The sequence below is a fragment of the Tenrec ecaudatus genome, chromosome 11 (assembly GCF_050624435.1).
Source record: "Tenrec ecaudatus isolate mTenEca1 chromosome 11, mTenEca1.hap1, whole genome shotgun sequence".
Taxonomy (NCBI): Eukaryota; Metazoa; Chordata; class Mammalia; order Afrosoricida; family Tenrecidae; genus Tenrec; species Tenrec ecaudatus.
The window spans coordinates 106,279,861-106,297,696 of NC_134540.1; the positions used below are offsets into that span (position 1 = coordinate 106,279,861).

At 45.7% G+C, this 17,836-nt stretch overlaps 1 pseudogene; it reads left to right on the forward strand.

Moving 5' to 3' along the window:
• Positions 1–11,299: 11,299 nt before the first annotated feature.
• On the forward strand, positions 11,300–11,418 carry LOC142461739 (5S ribosomal RNA; annotated as a pseudogene).
• Positions 11,419–17,836: the final 6,418 nt, after the last annotated feature.

The following is a 17,836-nucleotide window of genomic DNA, read 5'->3' on the forward strand; positions in this document are numbered from 1 at the left end:
AGGAGTACAATCTAATCTCGGATTAATAAATGGTTGATCCTCAGAACAAGTACATGAGAAAACATTTTGTTGATAAAAAGATATGAAGGAGAGATTGGAACGTGAGCCCCTGGCTTGGAATCTCAGTCTGCCATTAGTCACCCTATCGGAGCGGAACCACCGCCCCAGTGGGTTTCCAAGGCTGTCATGGAAGCTGATTGCACATCTTTGTTCCACAGAGCGGATGGTGGGTTTGAACTGCCGACCTTTGGTCGTTAGCAGTGTTTTTCTGTGGGGACTCTGAAATGCCCCAGTGCCCCTGGAATCCTGGAACACAGCAGCCAGGGCTGTCACCTGGTTCGTTAAATGAGTTGCCCTCGATCACACAGCCAGCAGGTGGCAGAGCTGGGACTGCGCCAGACCAGCGGAGACCAACCCAAGCTTGGCTCCAGGGAGTGCAAAGTGCTGGCAGCCTGTGTGAGGCACACAGCAGGTGCAGTGCGAGCAGGCTGGCCTCTCTTGGGCTCCCTGGTGACAAATACCTTCTGGTCACGGGAGGGATGGCATTTTCCCAGCAGATCCAGTGCATGGTCTCTTTCTCTGGTTACCTGATGGCAGATAGAAGAGCCTTTGGGAGTAGAGCAGACAATGTGTAAAGTCAGAGAGAAACATCCAAGAGATTCCTTCTGATTAAATGGAGTGTCTCTTCACTTAAAAATAAATGAATGAAAGTCCTGCCGCCTCACATTATATAAGACTGCACACTTCACAGCTCACACGCCGGAGGCTTAGCTCCCAGCCCGGCCTCCTCAGCTCCCATCCCAAGCTCTCGGCACTATTTCCTCATCTGAAAAATGGAGACAATAACAGCTACCAATTCCAAGTAGAAGCCATGCCAACAAAGCCCACTGTGTGAAGTCAATTCCACCTCACAGTGACTCTCCAGGACAAAGTGCACCTGCCCCCATTGCGGTTTCCAAGGCTGTACATTTTTTTAAATCATTTTATTAGGGGGTCATACAACTCTTATCACAAGCCATACAAACATCAGTGTGTAAAGCACATTTGTGCATTCGTTGCCTTCATCATTCTCAAAACATTTGCTCTGCACTTAAGCCCCTGGCATCAGCTCCTCATTTTTCGCCTCCCTTCCCACTCCCCTCCCTCATGAACCCTTGTTAATTTATAAATTATTATTTTGTCATATCTCACACTGTCCAACATCTCCCTTCACCTACTTTTCTGTTGTCAGTCACCCAGGGAGGAGGTTATATGTAGATAGATCCTTGTAATCAGTTCCCCCTTTCCACCCCATCCTCCTCTCACCACTGGTCCTGAAGGGATCATCCGCCCTGGATTCCCTGTGTTTCCAGTTAATGTCTGTACCAGTGTACATCCTCTGCTCTAGCCAGATTTGTAAGGTAGAACTGGGATCATGATAGTGTGGGGGTGAGGGGAGGAAACATTTAAGAACTAGAGGAAAGTTTCATGTTTCACCATTGCAAAACTGCATCCTGACTTGCTCTTCTCCTCTCCGTGACCCTTCCGTAAGGAGATGTCCAGTTGCCTACAGATGGGCTTTGGGTCTCCACTCCGCACTCCCCCTCATTCACAATGATATGATTTTTTGTTTTGATGATGCCTGATACCTGATCCCTTCGACACCTCATGATCGCACAGGCTGGTGTGCTTTTTTCATGTGGGCTTGGTTGCTTCCGAGCTAGATGGCCGCTAGTTTACCTTCAAGCCTTTAGGCCCCAGACGCTGTTTCAGCTGCACATCTTTAAAGGGGGAAGACAGTCTTCTCTTTCTCCTGTGGACGGGCCGGGGGATCTGAACCACTGATCTTGCTGTTAGCAATCCAACACCTACCCCACAGCATCACCAGGGCTGCCACAGAGAAAGTGTTGGATCACATAAACAAGCATTAAATTCACAACTCCCAGCAACCTGAGGTCAATTTCTTAGCCAAGGAGGCCAAAACCAAAACTCGCTGCCATTGAGTCAATGGGGTACTCAGTGACTCTATGGGCCCGGGTCGACCTGCCCCTGTGAGTTTCCGAGACGGTAACTCTTTATGGGAGTAGACAGCCCCACCTTTCTCCTGAGGAGTGACTGATGGTTGCGAACCACTGACCTTGCAGTTAGCAGCCCAACTCGTAACCATTATGCTATTCAGCCAAAGTTAATAGCTAACAGTGGCAGGACATTTGAATGCAGGTATTATTGAATTGTGACACACACCCCCCAAACAAAAACACAATGTGTTGTAAATCCTCACCTCACACCTGGGGATACAACCCTGTTTGAGAATAAGGATTTCTTTGTGATGTCTAAGGGGCCTTGGCAGTGCAGGCTATGTCGTAAACCGATCACTTTTGGAGATAGGAAAAGCAGACCAGACCTTCGCCCAACTCACAAAAGGAAGTTAGAAAGAAAAAAGCAGATGAGGCACCAAAGAAGGAAGTACCCTGCAGGGAGGTTGATCTCCACGTGGAGACCACCAGAGAGCAAGGACAAGAAGCTGATGGAGAGGAGGGTCCCCCCACACCCCGCTGACACCCCCCCCAGTAGATAAAGAGTGCTCCACCTGGAGCCAGCACCCTGAATTCTGATTTCTAAGCTGTCCGAAGACGAGCCCTGGAGAGGCTGGGGGTTATGGGTGGGGCTGCTCACCACAAGGACAGCAGTTCAATCCACCAGCTGCTCCTTCGGAGAAAGAGAAGAGTTACAGTCTCGGAAACTCACAGGGGCAGTTCCACTCGGTCCTATGCAGCAAAGCTTCGTAAGTCGCGGGCGAAGGGCCCATAGAGTGTCACACAACTGAGGTGGGGGGTTGTGAAAAACGTAACAGAAAACGGTTTCTGAACTCACAAGGATCGAAGAGAAATTCGGACCAAATTTGTACGGAGTCAGGGCTGTGCCTGTTTGTAACTTTCACAGACGTAAAGGGGTCCTGAGTGGAAAGCTTAAGAAGCCCTGCTTTGGGTTCCCATGAGATGCGATCACTTGATGGCGGTGAGGTTTGAGGTGTCGGAGGGTAATTGTCAGTTAAATAAAAGTTTTGTTTCTGTTGAAGCAGCACAAAGAGCTCAAGACCGAGATTTGGGGGTGAAAGTCCTCAGGTCCCCCTCCCTGCGTCCCTGCGGAGGGCATGTCTTTGTCACCTCACCTGGACTAGCCAGTGACTGCCTGGGTCGCTGTCTAGAGTTCTTCTCCAGCTGACTGATTGGTCCTCCTTTTCATTGAAAAAAAGTTTTCATTGATGTATGTTGTCTTGCTTATTTTTGCTTTTATCTGTAAAACTAGAAAGCTTATGTTTCACGGCAAAAGGAAAGACAGCAGTACTTCAATTTGGGGGTAAGACGAATCCAACAGGTGTATCCCAGTGTCTGAAAAGCCGCCTTACTGCTGTATGATACCCTGAGCACATAATTCTCAGCATCAGTGGTTCTCATTTCTGAGGGTCCCTAAAAGTCACCTGGAAACCTTGTTCAAAGTGTGTATTTCCAAGATCCAGTTCCAAATGTTCTGCTTCGGCAAAACTAGGACCGGGGACTTAGCTATCCCAGATAACAGCATTGCTATCGATTGGATAGTGCACCTCTGCCAAAAATGTGTCTACGTGGCTAGGCCACGATCCCCAGGACTACAGACTTGTCGTCGTACTTTATGATCCGACGTGACTGTCTTATGTGTTGTAGATTCTACCCTCCATGATGTTAATGAGGCAGGGTTAGAGGCAGCTATGGAAATCACGCAGGGTAAAATCTACAGAATTAAGTTTATTTTGAGTCAATCTCTTTTAAGACATAAGAGATAGTAAATAATAAAGATTAGAGGGTCATCAATACCACCAAGAAAAACGAGCCCCAGGGGCCCAGGAGCACACTCTTCTCTCTTGGGGGTCCTGCACTAAGAACTTCCTAGATCCAGGCAAGGACCGATGCCAAGACCCATAGAGCTCTCCAATGGAGACCAGGCCCGCAGGTGTCGACAGGAGACAAGGACTCCCACGCACCCCCCTCCCCCATTCTGAGCCAAGAAGGAGAGGGCAGACTTCACTAACGCTGGCACCCTGAAGTCAGACTGCTAGCCCCCCAACCTGTTTGTTAAGCCCGTGCACTTGTGAAGGAGCGTCTGTGATAGGAGAACAAGCCAACTGACACGCGTGTCCTGGTCTCTGAGAAATATTCTTGGATAAGGCTGTGATCTTGGCATCATGTACTCCATAGAAACATTGTGTCATCAGTATCTTTCCTGGGGGCCACTGGAGCTTCACCACGCAAATTTGACCTCCACGGAGCTAAAGAACACTCCCTTGCCACAGAATGAGTATCTCTCTGCTGGCCCAGCTCAGAACCTTCATCTGATCGCAGATAAAGGGTATGGGACTGGGTGGAAGGAATAAAGCATTCCATCCAGAAAATGTACAGTAATTCACTGGTTTCTCTGGTAGAAGTTTTTCACTTTAAACCGGCCACACAAGTCTGGGCCGCGATTACACCAAGTTGCAGAATCAGATGGAGAAATGGACCCAGAACCCACGGAGACGAAAGGCAAGCCTGGAGCGGGCAATTAGGAATGGAAGAGTCTGGAAGCCTGCAGTTGGAGCACCAGGAAGAAGGCCTGAACCATGAGAGCAGGGTCATAAGTGTGTAGGTACTTCATTGATGCCTAAAACGGGTGCCCCACAGGTCTCTCTTGCCTCATCCAGCCCCCTCCCAGTGGACTACTTTGCACTTAGTATCAACCCAAGGGGGGTCTGCTGACTTTTATGCTAGAAAAATTCTTTATGCTTACTGACCTGTTCAGGATCCAACACCTGGCCCACTGCTCTGGATTTAAACATAGACCTCAAAAACCCACTTCCAGCAACCCTATTTAGGGTCAAGACTGGACATCTTCACAGGAGCAGACTGACCGCCTCATCTTTTTCCCTAGGACTGCTAGTGGATTGAACCTCTGACCTTGCCATTGGCAGACCAATGCTTAACCCACTGTGCTATCAGGGCTCTTCCCACATGTGTTTTGTTGCTGTTTAATGCCGTAGGGTTGACTCCAGCCCATAGCTAGCTTGCGCACAACAGAACGAATCACTGCCTGGTCCGGTGCCATCCTCACAGTTGCTCGTGTGTTTGAGCCATGTTGTTGCCACCATGAAGTCCATCCACCTCCTCAAGGGCCTTCTCCTTTGCTGCCCTCTACTTTACCAAACGTGATGACGTCCTTATCCGGGGCTGGTCTCCCTGACAACATTGCCACAGTACGTAAGGTGAAGTTTCGCCAACCTTGCCTCCAAGGAGCACTCTGGCTGTACTTCTTCCAAGACAGGTCGGTCTGTCTTTTTAGCAGTCCATAGTACATCCAACGTTCGTCCCCAGCATCCCAATTTAAATGCATGGATTCTTCTCAGGTCTTCTTTATTCAGTGTCCAAGTTCCACATGCATGTGAAGCAATGGAAAATCCCATGGCTTGGGTCAGACATACTGTTAGGTTTCTCTCTCTGGCCTAAATCTCAGCCTCGGTTCTTGGCTCTGCGCGAGAAAGATTTCACGCCGAAGCCGGGCTCATGCTCCAAGGGAATTTAATGAAAGTTCAAAGAAGCATCAGGTTTTACGCAGCACCCATAGGATTCCTTTGACCATGCGGCCTGGCAGAGACTGCTCTGAGACACGCAAGGATCTCTCCCCTCCCACGAAGACGACCAGACCGCACTAGCAAGCCAAGACCAAGAGCCCAAGAGCCCCTCTCCCTTCCGGTCCCTGCCTTTTCAAGGGTTCCCGGGGGAGGTGTGGTGAACAACCCCAGGTCGATCCCATTGGCTGAATTGCAGTCACCTGGCCCAGGTGGGCTGCTCCAGGTGTAACGCCCATCTGTGCCCACCGGCGGGAAAATCCAGCTTTGTCCTTTGCTGGCTTTCCTGGGCATGCGTAAATGGACTTCCCAATTCCCTAGGCTAAGCTACCTAACAATACCGTAGTCCTCAAAGTAACATCCTTGCTTTTCAATACTCTAAAAAGTTCTTGGAGACTATATATTGTATCTTCCTTCCAGCCCCGAAGGATCAGACAAGCCTGGGGCGGGGGGGTCTGTTTCTCAAAACCAGTCATTGAAACACCTGCGGAGCTGCTTGTGCGCTGACCTAAGTGGGTGTCATGAGTCTGGATCAACTCCATGGCCCCCGGGTTTTGTTTGGGGTCATTGAAAGATCGCCTTCCTGTCTCTCTCTACCTCGATGCCCTGACGCTTGTCAAAGGCCTTCAACTGGTTCTGAGAGTGGCGGGTCCAGCGATGCAGACTCCATCGAGGGGGACTAGACCACCTGCTGCAGACCTGCTGCGTATGGGAGTCCTCAGCAAGACCCAAGCAAACGACTGTGCATTTCCCATGAGAGTCGGCAGCTCATCGTGTTCGCGCTTCCGCAGAAAAGCATAACCTCCTAGAACATATTGACGCCATAGCCAAGAAATGAAAGATGGGACCTGCCTTCAGAAGTCTGACCGCCAAGCCACCGATGAGTAATGAGTGATTGCTCTCCACCATCAAGAGACCGGGATCAATTAATGCAGTCTCTGATCAGTGTTTTCCACCCCATCCCGCCTTTTCCAAGCTCCAACCGGACTCCGAGAAGGAAGTTCAGGGAAACTGCTCCTTCTCCAGCCTTTGGGTGGCGTTGAAGGTACTTCCTCATTATGAGGTGCCTAATTTATGATGGTTTCTGGTAACTTCTCTTCTGCCCTACCAATTTCCCCTCCCCTGGTTCCCTTGCCGAAGACCTTCCCCTGTGCCTTTGAGTTCATGGGATCCGGAAGAGGCGACTTGGATGTATAAAACTATGCAAACACATCTCGCCTACGAGGCAGCTTGAGAAACTGGTTTGACAGGAAACGCATTGTAGCTAGAGCAGGCTTTATAGAGAGGGTGCTTGGCAAGGGAAAGGGCTCACAGAGGCGGGAAACTATGTCCTGGGCCAGAGGCAAAGGGCAAGGTCCACCTCCTCTGTCCAGGGTGGAGCAGATGCTTCCAGGTAGGTGAGGTCACCAGGCTGGCAACGTGTTAGGCACCAGCATTACAGCGGCTGATAAAGTCAGGCCGAACTTGACCTGGCCCCTGCCCTGTACTTATTTTAATGCCCTGTGCAAATCACAGCATGCCTAAGAGGAGAAAGAGCTGTGTCGGCACTGACTACAGTGCTCTCGTTTCCTAAGGACAGCTCTCAACCCTGGCCCAAGTGACGTTTAAAAAACTCACTGCACTACCCTCAAGCGATGCCGACTTGTCGCCACTCAATAGGACAGGGTGGAGCTGTTCCTTGTGAGTTTCTGAGACTGTAACTCTTTACTGGAGTAGAAAGCCCTTTCTTTCTCCCGAGGAGCTGCTAGTTGTTTTGAATTGCCGACCCTGCAGTTAGCAGACCAATGCATAGCCACTATGCCACCAGGGCTCCCTTATTCATTCATTCATTCATTCATTTATCTGTCTGTCTACTTATTTAAGCTAATAAAATCCTTTTGTTGTGCTTCAGAATGTAAACCCAAGATCCCATGACAACTTCACAGGTAATCCATGGCAGGAATGGTGCTCCAGGGTGAACGTTAGGTCCCTCTTGGCCCTCCCCAGCAGAACATGTCCATGGTCATGATGGTTCTCCCAGGAGGTGGTCAAAGGCCTGCTGATCTCTGTGAACAAGCACGAGGGACCTGTGCCTGTGGCCACTGGGTGGAGGCCAAGCACACAGTCCAGGTGAGGCCACAACCTGAGACCTCCCCTAAGAGCAGCGGCCAGTTCGGCTCTCGGTCCCGTGCAGCAGCAGGCCAAGCACCTTGAACCTCAGGTTGCACCTGGCGAGCGGGAGACAGAAAAATCTACTCAACGTGACCTCAGCACTCTGTCTGTAATCATGCCTAACTGTCCCAAAGCCACCTGTGAAGCTGAGTGTCAGGCTGTCGCGCTCTGCACACAAAGGCCTTGCTCGGCCTTCAGACAGGTGAGCTGGGCGTCATTGACATTCGGGCTCCCTTAATGACATCTGGGGCTGGTCCTTAATTAAGTGGAGGTGAGCTGCCCTGTTCATGGCAGGTGATTAGCAACATCACTAGTCTCTACTCACTGGAGGCCAATAGCAACTTGCTCCCCAATTATGGCAATCAAAGATGTGTTCAGTCTTGCCAACTACACCCTCCGGGGCAACACTGTCCCAGGCTGAGGGCTCTGTCACTTCCAACTTCTTGGGGAAAGGTGGGGAAGGGGAGGAGAGGTTAGCAATTGACACAGGCCCCCTAATTTCAGGGGGGTTTTAGAGAGAGAATGCCGTGGGGCAAGTGGTAGAGCAATGTTTTAGACAAATACCGCACAGACTGTATTTGTTTGGCAACTTGTTCTCCTGTCCCCTCAAGATATGTTCATAAGCATAACTTATTTTCATAAGCAGTTGTAGTTTTGTTTATAACATGTGGCTGTAAAAATTATCACAGTACATTGTATGAAAATACTTCCCAGGGTGGGAAGAGATGGATTGGCAAACAAATGTAGAAACGGCACGCTGTTTGCATAAAATTGCAGTATCTCTTTTATTGAGATATAATTCACCTGTAATACACTTCCAGAGTTCAGTCATATTAAAAAGATTTGTATATACAAGGGGGTATCCCCACGAAACAGAATTTTTTTCAAAGCTATGTTTTCTTGTTTTTTTTAAATTTTATTACAAAATAAACTTATCACCTTCAAAGTACTCTCCATTGCACTTGATACATTTGCCAACTCTGTGAATCCATTCTTAGAAACATGTTTCAAATCCATCTGAAATGGCTGACAGCACCGCCCTATTCTTCTCTCCTCTTCTACATCCTCAGGTCACTGCCCTTCAATGCTCCTCTTCATTCCCAGAAACAAAAGGAAGTTGCACAGAGCAAGATCAGGTGAGGAAGGGGCAAGAGAGGCATGCTGTTTTTTGTCAAAAACTGACACACAGATGGCTGCATGAGGCAGGTGCATTGTCTTGGTGGCAAAACCAATCCCCCGTCTGCCACAAATCAGGCCTTTTGTTTTGCACACTGTTTTTCAATCTTTTCAGAACCTCTAAATAGAAGGCTTGATTAACCAGTTCACCTGGTGGAACAAATTCCAAATGCCTTATCCCTCTCGTATCAAATAAATAAATAAAACAAACGAGCATCATCTTGATCTTTGATCTCACCTGACAAGCTTTTTTTGGGTGAGATGATGATGGTGTCTTCCAATGGTTTGATTGATGTTTGCTTTGGGGGGTCATAAGAATAGCATCATGTCTTGTCACTGGCAATGACCTTGGGGGGGGGGGTGGAAACGTCTGGGCCACTGTAGTGCTGTTCTTTCAAAGCAGGGCATGTTTTCACTCAACATTCTTTTTCCTGGTCAGTCAGAATCCCGAAGCCCAGATTTCACAGTGACCCTTCTCATTCCCAAATCTTCCATTAAAATTCACCGAACCAAGTTCCAAGACAGACCAGATAACTTCCCCATCTGTTCCATACCATAGTCCATCGTCGGTTTTCGAGTACAAGTGCATGAATTTAGCCAACATTTTCATTCGTTTGGGAAGTTGACAGATGTCCAGAATGAGGTTTGTCATCAACTGACATTTCAAAAAAGAAACTAGAAAGCCACTCATACACTTGAGTTTTTCCCATAGTGCTGTCCTTGTAAGCTGTGTTCAACATCACAACAGTTTCTGCATCATTTTTCCAAAGCAGGAAACAAAATTCACAGTCACACATTGTTCTCTTAAATCGGTCATCTGAAGTAACCAAGATTAGAGTGAAACTGCTTTTATGGAAAAAAAATCACTGTGACCAGTGAGAACCTTCCCAGGTGACACCACTGGGTGAACTAACTCAGAATGAGTTGCTTGATGCTCAACTAGTGGGAAAATGCGTCAACTAGTGGGAAAGCTCCACCTAGCAGAGTTTTTTTCCATTTTCTAGGAGGATACCCCCTCGTACATCACCACAAGTTCCAGAACATTTCGCTCCTCCTGTATTCATTATTTTCTCACCATTCCCTTTAAATACCTCTCCACCCACATCCCCAAGAATCCATTACACCAGTCATTGTGTCTATACATCTGCCCATCCTGTGCATCACACACTGGAAAACATACAAAACAACAAACAAGCAAACAACAATAAAATGAAAACAGCAAATATATTTTAAATAAAAGAAAGGAAGGAAAGACCAACACCAATATTCAATTAAACCAGAGGTGGGGGCTTGGGGGAAAACTCTATGGGGAAAAAGCAAAAAATACTGAAAACTAGAACAAATCCAAAATAGGTCAAAAAGACGATAAAATGACCAGATGCCACATTTGAATTTAATTGCATCTGCCATAATTCAGTTCACAATGCTCTGTCTGGTTGCAAGTTTATTCCTATCTCTCAACTGTGATTAGAGGGGATCCGTGAGAGGCTTAATCTCTGGAGGGACCTACAAATGGATTTTGGACTGCCATTGTCATCCGTAGCCTTCTACAAATCGGGTGTTCACAATTTAAGCTCTGATACCTTGCCCTCCTTCAGATTTGGATTCCATTATTTATCATCCTTTGATCACACCAGCTGGTCTGCTTGCTTCTTCCATGTGGACTTAGTTGATACCTCATTTAGATAGCTGCTTGTTTAAATGCAAAACTTTAAGATCCTAGACACTATTATTCTTGATAGCCAGACACCACCTGGTTTGTTCACCACCCTTTGCTGTAGCACCCATATCTTCAGTGATCTCTTCATGAAAGTGAGCATCAAGCAGGCCCATGTCATAGGACCTAATTGTTTTCGGATTGGGGCTAGAATTACTAAGCGAGCCCCAAATTCATTCACCTATGTATGGACTATGTCTGTCTCTGGTTTACTTTAGAGGACTTATTATCATTTTATGACAAAGAACATTATCAACTATCATCTTGGGGTATAAGGTCATTCTATTGTCAATGTCATTATCCAGTGGCATAGGATTTAACATACTATTGAGAAAAGGAAGTTATGCAAAGATAGACTGGCTCGGAACTGCAATCCATGAGTTATTGATTTGTCCAGATTAAACTCTTAAATGATTGAGCACTGTTTATATTGACCATAGGGGGAAATTTCCAGTAACATTTATTCACAAAAGCAGAACCTTGTCCATCAAATTATATTATAGTAAAGCAAACCCCCCCCCAAAAAAAAAAGAAATTTACTTCCATCAAGTTGATGCCAACTCATAGCAACCTTATAGGACAGGACAGAACTGCCCCTGCTGAATTTCTGATACTGTAACTGCTCATGAGAGTAGCTAGTCTACAGCCATACCACTCTGGACGTGCCCGATCTGGTCTGATCTTGGAAGCTAAGCAGGGTCAAGCCTGGTTAGTACTTGGATGAGAGACAGACTGGGAATACCAGATGTTGTAGACTTTAAAAAAAAAAAAAAAAGAGTGAAGATAGCCCTGTCTTTCTCCCACATAGCGGCTGGTGGTTTCGAACTAGCAACCATTCAGATCTTAGCCCAACATGCAACCACTACACCACCAGGATTCTTACAGTAAAGCAAAGATGGCATTAAAATACCAAATATACAATGGTTCAGGGCCATCTTTCATTGGGCACCACAAAGTAAGATAGCCTAATTAAGGTCCAATCACCACCTATTCCAATGCTGGGGAGGCAGACACATCTGTTTCTCCTTGGGTCAGGAAGTTTTGGTCATAAGTCCAGGACTTCAGGTAAGTTTGAGGTACCGCCCAGTTCCTTCAGTGGAGTTTCCACATCAAGTCCTTCTGATGTGGCCTGTGAGGGATGCTGTGTTCTGCAGAAGGTCAGAATCCAAGGTCACTGTAGTTCACAGCACATGGTCTGGGTCACTGAGGCTAGTTCAAAAGTGTCTAATCAGGAACATAATATGGACCTTAATCTCCCCTTGGGTTCTATATCATTATTGCTGAGCGGCCCGTCCTGATGTGAAGTTGCTGCTCCCCATTCACTCCCCAACAGAAGTATAAATGCCTCTTCTGAAATAATAGCTGCTCTCCTACCCTGACCTTGACTTTCCAGGATGGTTCCCTTCTCACTCCTGTGGGAGCGGCTATTGATTTGACACAACCTTAGCTCAAGCTTGTACAGCATCATACCACAGTCTCTCTTTCCCCACTTCTGGAAGGAGTGGTGCCAACTGAGGTGTTGTCTCCTCTCTCATGGTAGTGCATATAACATACCAGGGTGACGGATGGATCAGAAATGCTAGGCAGGCTATCTACCCCTCTGTTTGGGATGCAGGATCAGAAATACATGTGGCCTGAGAGCAGAAAGAATGTCTTTGTGTTTTGCCTAATACAATATTTGTCCTTTTGTGATTGTCTCACTTCATTCAGTGTGATTTCCAGGTCCTTCCATGTCATGAGGTGTTTCATGATCTCATCAGTTTTTGGTGTTTGTTTGTTTGTTTTATTTTTGGGGGGTGGGGGTTAAGATATTTCCATATTACCTTTTTTATTATTAAAAATCATTTTATTGGGGGCTCTTACAACAATCTATACATCAATTGTATCAGGCATATTTGTACATACGTTGCCATCATTATTTTCTAGACATTTACTTCCTGTTGAGCCCTTGGTATCAGTTCCTCTTAGGGATGCATAGGATTCCATTGTGTGTATATACCATAGATTCATTATCCATTTTTCTACTGAGGAATGTTTGAGCTGCTTCCAGTTTCTGGCTATTGTGAACTGTGCTGCTATGAACATGGGAGAGCATACACCTGGTCATGCCTAACATATCATCTCACACCCACAGTGATAGCTCAATGCAAAAAAAAAGCAGAAAACAAATGCTGGTGAGAAGGTGAAGAAAATGGGATTTGTATACACTGTTGTTAGATTTGTAAATACATACAACCACGATGGAAAGCAATATGATGCTACCTAAAAGAGCTGGGAAGGAAATTCCATATGTTCCAGTAATCCTCTTATTGAGGCAAAGAGCTATCTAAAGCAGCAGCACGTCCAGTCACCAGAGAGCAAGAGAGAGGGGACAGGCCTTCCAGAGCCGTCTATCTCTTTGCCCTCCAATCAAACTGCGACTTAATTAATCCCACATGTTCCTGTTGGCCAGGTTGGCACAATAAACCTAAATACCACAGGTGGCATCTCCTTACATCTTTAATTTGCATCCTCCAGATGATGGGTGATTGTGAACCTTTTTTCTTTTTTTCTTTTATTTATTTATTTTAACAATTTATTGGGGCTCATACAACTCTTATCACAGTTCATACATATACATACATCAGATTGTGAACCTTTTTTCATGTGAACGTTGGTCATTCTTTGATGAACTGTCTGTTCATGTCTTTGCCCATTTTTTAATTGGGTCTTTTGTTATCTTCTAATTGAGGTGTTGTAGAGTTCTATAGATTTGGGTAATTAAACCCTTGTCTATTGTGTCATTGGTAAAAAAAAAAATTTCCCAATCTGTGACTTCTTGTTTTACTTTTTTGAAAAAATATTTTGATGTACATACATGATTTATTTTCAGCAGGTCCCAGTCATCTATTTCGTCTTCCACTCTGGGTACCTCCTTCATTATACTTGGGAGTCTGTGCATTCCCTGCAATAGGGCCCTTAAGTTTGTCCCAATTTCATTATTGATAATCCTGATAAATTCTGATACATCTTGAAACACAGATCCCCTGCCACTTTATCTCAAAAACGTATTTCTCAAGCACATTGCTAAACTTTCTACGTGCAGAAATCTGTCCATGTGTAGATTCTAGTAGATTTTAGAGACCTGAGAGCTACCCACACCTGCTTGTTCACTCACTCAGGCACACACAAATTAAATAAGATATTGAAAGAAACCCCCAAAGCGAGGTCTCATAGCAAGAATTCACCACCAGCATGGTAAGAAGTATTATTACTGTTGATGTTGACATTGCTAATGCAAAAATATTAATGGGAGTTGGGTGGTGGTGGGAGATTCACTCATATTTCATCACTCCCAGATCAAGTGGCTCTGTCATTTGTCTTTCTAGTCCTTAACCATCCAAATGCATATTTTTGTTATACAAATACTTCTTGCATAGATGCTCAATCTGGACACCACCTTCTAATGAGGCAAATATATTTTAATAGTTTTATTGGCATATAATTCACATGTCAATTCAATAGTTCAATCACACAGGAAGATGGTGTAGACTGTTACTCGCTCACCTATCAATCCAAGGTCTGGCTTCCATCCAGAGGCCTCTCAGGAGGAAGGCCTGGCCATCTACTTCCAAAGTACGTCAGCCATCAACAACTGTACGGAGCACAGGTCCACTCTGACACACACAGAGTTGCCATGAGTCAGAGTCACCTCAACCGCAATTGGTTCCACACGAGTCTTTTTGTATTTAGGAGGGATTTGGAAAGAAACCGTGAACACGTGCACACACTGGCAACAATTAACTGAGATTTACTGTATCATTTAGTAGAGGGTATCTAAAAAGAAGCGTCACAACCAAGTCCACATGAAAGAAGCACACCAGCGTGTGTGATCATGAGGTGTCGATAGATTCAGGTATCAGGCATCAAAGAACAAAAATAGTATCACTGTGAATGAGGGGGAGTACGAAGTGGGGACCCAAAGCCCATCTGTAGGCATCTGGACATCCCCTTACAGAAGGGTCACAAGGAAGAGACGAGCCCGTCAAGGTGCAGTGTAGCAACAATGAAACATACAACTTTCCTCTAGTTCTATACTGCTCCCACCCACTATCATGATCCCAATTCTACCTTAAAAATCCAGCCAGACCAGAGGATGTACACTGGTACAGATAAGAGCTAGAAACACAGGGAATCCAGGACAATATGAGAGTTGAGATACCAGGAAAGGAAGGGGAAGATGGGGGAGAAATGAGGAACTGATCAAAATTATGTACATATAGCCCCCTCCCTGGAGGACCGACATCATAAAAGTGGGTAAAGGGAGACATTGGCAGTGTATGACACAGGACAATAATCATAATTTAGAAATTATCAAGAGTTTGTGAGGTAGAGAGGGTGGGGAGGGAGGGAGGGAAAAATGAGGAGTCGATATCAAGGGCTCAAGTAGAAAGAAAATGTTTTGAGAATGATGATGACAATAAATGTACAAATGTGCTTGACACAATGGATGGATGGATGGATGGATGGATGGATGGATGGACGGACAAGAGTTGTATGAACACCCAATAAAATGATTTAAAAATAAAAAGAAGCTTCAGTCAGTTGTGATTATTCATATTTGTCCACATCACACTTCTTAATGATGAAATGTTCAACAGGAAGTGACCTTAGGAATAGGGTTGGTTTTTAAATTTGCAATTTTTTTAATAGGTACACAATAAAAATCCAGATGTCTAGATTTACAGATAAGGTAACTATAATCCAGCCAGCTCAACTGTTCTGCCAAGAAAACATGAAGAGTGGACGACTGGGCTGGGAGGAAGGGCCTGGCCTCCTGAGCCCCCACCCCCCAACCTCCACCCCCTGCAAAGCTGTTGACTTTTCACTGCAAGAAATCCCCTTACTGTGTGCCCACCAGAGCACACAGAGGGAAGGTCATGTCAGCCTGCACCCAGTTGAATTTCATAGAGTATTGATTCTAGTTCTTACACTGTTTAGGATTAGGATTCTGTGTCTTAGTACCCATCCAAAGCTCAATGCCATTGTTTATTATGCCTCATCGAGATCCTATAGAGCAGGGTAGACCTAGCCCTGTGGGTGTCAAGATGACCACTCTTTATGGGAGTAGAAAGCCCCATCTTTGTCCCTTGCAGCAGCTAGTGGTTTTAAACTGCTGACCTTTAGATTAGTGGCCCAAGCCATCACCAGTATACCACCAAATACAGTTTTAACCCGGTCTCTACCATTATGAGTACTAAAGTTATGCAACACACCACTTGACCTCTCTGAACCTTGATCAAGAAAGAGTAACAACCCCCCGCCCCACCACCACCACCACCAGGGAAGTATTAAGAATCTGCTAAATGCCCCATTCTTGGAAGCAACGATCCCGCACTTCTGGGATGCTGTCATTCTTCAAGTCTGGCATACAAAGCAGCACAGGCGCAGAGACACAGAGCAGGATGTCAGCCAGTTGCTGCCATGTCGATTCCTACTCCGGGTGACCCTCCGGGTGTAGGTCGAATTCTGCTCTGCCAGTTTTCCATGGCTGTTCTTGAATAACCACGTGGACCGCCCCTCTGTCGCTCTCATGTGCCGGGTCGTCTACGTGTGAGCACTGCCATGGGAAGTACATTACATACGAGTCATTCTCCAATCTCCATTCCGAGGAGCCAGGAGGGCGGGGGAGTGGTTCCGTGTTGGTCTGGGACCTGAAAGGTCGGCAGTTTAAAACCGCCAGCTGCTCTGTGGGAGAAAGACAGACTTTCTTTTCCCTTAACAGTTCACAGTCTCAAAAACTCACAGGGGTGATTCTTCCATCTCCTGCGAGTCAGTCGTTATGAGACAATATGGCTTCAGTGGCAGTGAGCTTTGTTTCTGGAATCTTCATAACAAATAGGAGAGATGGTTATTATTGGATTTATTTTACCAAAACAAAAAAAAAGAGCAAACTGAAGGCCAGAGAGGAGAAACACCTGGTTCAAAGTCACACAGGTGGTTAAGTGGCAGGGGCAGAAAGTCAACTCACATCTGCCCATTCCACACGCCTTTCTCTAGTCCAGCGGTTCTCAAGCTGGGGGTCGCGACCCCTTTGGGGGGGTGTCACACGACTCTTTCACAGGGGTCACCCAATTCATAGCAGTAGCAAAATTACAGTTATGAAGTAGCAATGAAAAATAATATTATGGTTGGGGGTCACCACCACATGAGGAACTGTATGAAAGTGTCGCGGCATTAAGAGGACTGAGAACCACTGCTCTAGTCCCTTATTGATCCTCATAACAGCAAAGGTTTGGAAACAACCTTAATATCCAATCATAGGGATGGTTTTTAAATTTGAAATTTTTTTGAATAGGTGCACAATTAAAATATTAGAAATCTGCGGCATACAGTTAATGGAGAAAACTCTATTGCATTAAGGACCTATATGAATAAAATCATGGGAAAATGGGGAAAAATAATCAAACCCCTTTCTAGAAAGCTCATAGTAAAAGCAGGAAAATAAATTGAGACAAAGCAGAAGGAGATGTCAAAACTGAAATTAATGTGTTGGAAAATAAAAACAGAGCTAATCAATTCCAAAAATGTGCTTCTTTGAAAAGATAAATAAAAGTCAAACCCATAGGACAAATATATAAAATTAGAAGTAACTATAAGAGAAGAATTAAAGAATCCCTTACACTCCCTGAGATAGTTAGGCTTTATGTCAACTTAATCACCCATGACATAGCCTCAATAGTGCCATCAGCTCCATGACGGGACCTCTGTGAAGCAGCCAAGCAGTTCATCTGGTCTAAGTATTGATACAATTGAGGAAGTTTCACTCAGGGTGTGGCCTTTTCTTAGTATAGACTGACAGGGTGTCAGAAGCTTGCATCCGGTTTGTCAACTGTGGGAAACAGAAAGATTTCTCCCAAGTCGTCTCTCCCAAATGTGTGCTAGACTTAGGACACTGCTTGCAGCTAATGGTAAATGATTGTCAAGTTATCTCCCTGAAGGTGACCATTAGCTTGGTTCCTGTAGGTGGGGTTTATACACCCTACTAATAATGGTTTCTATGGAAATTCAGAGAGCAGGTCAAACCAGCTCAGTGACATCCAAAGTTAGGCTGCCATGCTGAATCTAGGATCCGCCCTTCTTGTCACCTGTGTACCCCCAATCCCTCCTCTTCCTATTGTGTGTATATCCCTAGA